This window comes from Schistocerca gregaria, unplaced genomic scaffold (genome assembly GCF_023897955.1).
Source record: "Schistocerca gregaria isolate iqSchGreg1 unplaced genomic scaffold, iqSchGreg1.2 ptg001303l, whole genome shotgun sequence".
NCBI lineage: Eukaryota > Metazoa > Arthropoda > Insecta > Orthoptera > Acrididae > Schistocerca > Schistocerca gregaria.
Window position 1 is genome coordinate 40,001 of NW_026062614.1, and position 5,000 is coordinate 45,000.

Below are 5,000 nucleotides of genomic sequence, written 5' to 3' on the forward strand. Positions count from 1 at the left end.
AATCGCTGACAGCACGAAGGATGTCACGCGACTAGTTAGCAGGCTAGAGTCTCGTTCGTTATCGGAATTAACCAGACAAATCGCTCCACCAACTAAGAACGGCCATGCACCACCACCCACCGAATCAAGAAAGAGCTATCAATCTGTCAATCCTTCCGGTGTCCGGGCCTGGTGAGGTTTCCCGTGTTGAGTCAAATTAAGCCGCAGGCTCCACTCCTGGTGGTGCCCTTCCGTCAATTCCTTTAAGTTTCAGCTTTGCAACCATACTTCCCCCGGAACCCAAAAGCTTTGGTTTCCCGGAGGCTGCCCGCCGAGTCATCGGAGGAACTGCGGCGGATCGCTGGCTGGCATCGTTTATGGTTAGAACTAGGGCGGTATCTGATCGCCTTCGAACCTCTAACTTTCGTTCTTGATTAATGAAAACATACTTGGCAAATGCTTTCGCTTCTGTTCGTCTTGCGACGATCCAAGAATTTCACCTCCAACGTCGCAATACGAATGCCCCCGCCTGTCCCTATTAATCATTACCTCGGGTTCCGAAAACCAACAAAATAGAACCGAGGTCCTATTCCATTATTCCATGCACACAGTATTCAGGCGGGCTTGCCTGCTTTAAGCACTCTAATTTGTTCAAAGTAAACGTGCCGGCCCACCGAGACACTCAACAAAGAGCACCCTGGTAGGATTTAAACGGGGTCCGCCTCGGGACGCGAAAGCACCCCTTCGGCTCGCCCCACCGGCAGGACGTCCCACGATACATGCCAGTTAAACACCGACGGGCGGTGAACCAACAGCGTGGGACACAAATCCAACTACGAGCTTTTTAACCGCAACAACTTTAATATACGCTATTGGAGCTGGAATTACCGCGGCTGCTGGCACCAGACTTGCCCTCCAATAGATACTCGTTAAAGGATTTAAAGTGTACTCATTCCGATTACGGGGCCTCGGATGAGTCCCGTATCGTTATTTTTCGTCACTACCTCCCCGTGCCGGGAGTGGGTAATTTGCGCGCCTGCTGCCTTCCTTGGATGTGGTAGCCGTTTCTCAGGCTCCCTCTCCGGAATCGAACCCTGATTCCCCGTTACCCGTTACAACCATGGTAGGCGCAGAACCTACCATCGACAGTTGATAAGGCAGACATTTGAAAGATGCGTCGCCGGTACGAGGACCGTGCGATCAGCCCAAAGTTATTCAGAGTCACCAAGGCAAACGGACCAGACAAGCCAATCCGATTGGTTTTGATCTAATAAAAGCGTCCCTTCCATCTCTGGTCGGGACTCTGTTTGCATGTATTAGCTCTAGAATTACCACAGTTATCCAAGTAACGTGGGTACGATCTAAGGAACCATAACTGATTTAATGAGCCATTCGCGGTTTCACCTTAATGCGGCTTGTACTGAGACATGCATGGCTTAATCTTTGAGACAAGCATATGACTACTGGCAGGATCAACCAGGGAGCTGCGTCAACTAGAGCTGAGCAGCCGGCCGCCCGGGAGTGTGTCCCGGGGGCCCGCGCGAACACGCAAGCGTCCGCTCAATTATTCTGCAAACAGGAGGAGGCCGAGCTCCCCTGCACGATACACCTCGAAACCCTCTCAGGTCCCGGCGGCGCGCAGCGCCGTCCTAGGTACTTGGTCGGTTTCGAGAGAGGCGCAATCGCCCGGAGTTAGGCGAGTAGACGGTTTTAGTGCGAACACCCTTGCTCCCAACTGAGCTTGCCGCTGCCGACAGAGGCCCGGGAGCGTGCTGTCGTGGCATTGCCGGCGGGAGACAACACGCGCCACCTATGGTGACCGGCAGCTCCAACGCCAGCGCCACACAAGGGCAAAGCCCCACTTGGGTGCAGAAGCGAACTCTCCCAGCACAGCGCACGCGCCAACACGTCCGCACAACTGCGATACAAACCACCTGCGAGAACCGCTGGGGCGACCGAGCAGCAGACGGCGTCGCGGCGCCGAGTGCCAGGCGGCGGCGCATCCTCAACGCACACAGTCCTCAATCAGACCAGCACACTGCAGATGTCCACCGCGCTTCGCACCGGGCTCGGCTGAACCAACTTTGGCCGCCAGGCGCCGCGTGCAGGGTGCGCCGCAGCGTAGCTGCGCCGCCTGCCGAGCCCGTCGGCTGGCGCTCCTGCCACTCGGCGCCCCCCACCAGCCGCCTGTTGCGCGTGCGCCCACGCAGCGCGCGGCCAACACGCCGGGCGGCCCCCCTTCACCGGCCGGGAACAGTCCCACCAAGCCACCGCCGCGTATCGCTTCATACCCACATGGGCCTAGTCACGTGTGTGGATGTGGCGGGTACCGCTGAAACAACCGGTTAATAGCTGTACCGATCGTCGCCATCACAGATTCACCTCCAGCGTGAACAACCGCTCAACAACGGATTTCCAGTTCATTTGCGTATCTTGGGCAGTAAACGTAGATGTCCACCTACATTTGCGAATTCAACAATTCTTGCATGCCAGGATGTCATGTGTCACGACACGCTACATCAGACCACATACACACTGCGACATGTGCAGAAGAGAACACGTGGAAGGTGGCCCGCGCACGTATGCGATGTCCCTTCCGCGATCCACTGTCAACCGGCATCTGCGGCATGTCCCAGATATGGAACGCGGTCCACCAGGGTAGCACTTTGTGTGAGGCAATACGACAAAGTCGGAATACACGCGTCACTACATCACACGGCTCACGCTGACCTGACCTGACTCACCGCACCACCACCCCCAGCGACCCAGGGTGACATACAATGCGTTCGTACGTTCCTCCCACACGCCTCTACGGCGTACCACAGTGCAACCTAGCTGTTATTGGGAGACGAGACAAGTAGCATCGAGCACAACATATGGAAATTGAGATTCGACACCGTTGGGCACAGCCAGCGTACGGTCACACGTATCACACTACTTCACTCTGTACGTAACTACCGATGATCGGTACAGCGTGTGGGTTACGCGTACGACATCAGCGGACAATGGACACAGACCATACCACGACGTACACTGAGGGCGTCGACATCTGAACGCAACTGAACAGCTGCGAGGCTCATTTAACACTCAAACGCCAGACCGACCAGCTTGAGAGGACGGAGACACAAAGAGAGGGGCAGAGGGGGGGGGGGGGGCGATATAGTCCTATTGCAGTACAATTGACAGTGGATAGCGGGAATATGTGGAAAGTAAGCAACACTCGCAAGACATCTACATGAGGATAACAACGACACCAGAGATTCCGAGCAGTGAACTATGTTAGGCAAAGGGACAACGTGGGTTAGGTTAAGGGACAACGTGGGTTAGGTTAAGGGACAACGTGGGTTAGGTTAAGGGACAACGTGGGTTAGGTTAAGGGACAACGTGGGTTAGGTTAAGGGACAACGTGGGTTAGGTTAAGGGACAACGTGGGTTAGGTTAAGGGACAACGTGGGTTAGGTTAAGGGACAACGTGGGTTAGGTTAAGGGACAACGTGGGTTAGGTTAAGGGACAACGTGGGTTAGGTTAAGGGACAACGTGGGTTAGGTTAAGGGACAACGTGGGTTAGGTTAAGGGACAACGTGGGTTAGGTTAAGGGACAACGTGGGTTAGGTTAAGGGACAACGTGGGTTAGGTTAAGGGACAACGTGGGTTAGGTTAAGGGACAACGTGGGTTAGGTTAAGGGACAAATTGAGTTAGGTTAAGGGACAAATTGAGTTAGGTTAAGGGACAAATTGAGTTAGGTTAAGGGACAAATTGAGTTAGGTTAAGGGACAAATTGAGTTAGGTTAAGGGACAAATTGAGTTAGGTTAAGGGACAAATTGAGTTAGGTTAAGGGACAAATTGAGTTAGGTTAAGGGACAAATTGAGTTAGGTTAAGGGACAAATTGAGTTAGGTTAAGGGACAAATTGAGTTAGGTTAAGGGACAAATTGAGTTAGGTTAAGGGATAATCTGGTACAACCACAGTTAGGTTAAGCGATAATCTGGTACAGCCACAGTTAGGTTAAGCGATAATCTGGTACAGCCACAGTTAGGTTAAGCGATAATCTGGTACAGCCACAGTTAGGTTAAGCGATAATCTGGTACAGCCACAGTTAGGTTAAGCGATAATCTGGTACAGCCACAGTTAGGTTAAGCGATAATCTGGTACAGCCACAGTTAGGTTAAGCGATAATCTGGTACAGCCACAGTTAGGTTAAGCGATAATCTGGTACAGCCACAGTTAGGTTAAGCGATAATCTGGTACAGCCACAGTTAGGTTAAGCGATAATCTGGTACAGCCACAGTTAGGTTAAGCGATAATCTGGTACAGCCACAGTTAGGTTAAGCGATAATCTGGTACAGCCACAGTTAGGTTAAGCGATAATCTGGTACAGCCACAGTTAGGTTAAGCGATAATCTGGTACAGCCACAGTTAGGTTAAGCGATAATCTGGTACAGCCACAGTTAGGTTAAGCGATAATCTGGTACAGCCACAGTTAGGTTAAGCGATAATCTGGTACAGCCACAGTTAGGTTAAGCGATAATCTGGTACAGCCACAGTTAGGTTAAGCGATAAAGTTGGTTAAATTCGGTATTGTGTGGGAAGGGGGCAGAGAGAGTGGGGGGGGGGGGGGGTGGATAGTTGTGGCAGTACGCGGATGCCTGAGTCACCGTCAGATATGTCACGTCGGTTCGATGCTTGTAGCAAGAGGCTGGCGGGTCTGTGTCTCTCACTTCTGCAATTTTTCATGTGGTATAACACGAGGGCGGGGGGGTGATATTTGGTGCCCCTCTGTGTAGGATGTGTGTTGGTGGTGTTGGTTTATCTGAGCAATGGTAGTTGTCGGAGGAGTGGGGTATTGTGCTTTTATAGGTGGACCTACTGCTCTGGTTATCATAGTGTCGACGGTGCAATGTGGCAGAGAGGATGCACTCGACATTGTCGCATTCCAGATGTTTACGTATTGTGTGTCTCCGTTGCAGGCCGAGAGTGGTGCATGTTCGAGTGTGTGGCTGACGTGCGATTCACGTTGT

General features: G+C 52.5%; 1 non-coding gene across 1 annotated transcript in view; it reads right to left on the reverse strand.

Moving 5' to 3' along the window:
- The window catches only part of LOC126330522 (small subunit ribosomal RNA), a 1,893-nt gene extending 431 nt beyond the window's left edge, over positions 1-1,462 (reverse strand). Inside the window, exon 1 of the ribosomal RNA XR_007562969.1 lies at positions 1-1,462. This exon is cut by the window's left edge and continues 431 nt beyond it. This is a non-coding gene — a ribosomal RNA (small subunit ribosomal RNA).
- Between the last annotated feature and the right edge of the window lie 3,538 nt (positions 1,463-5,000).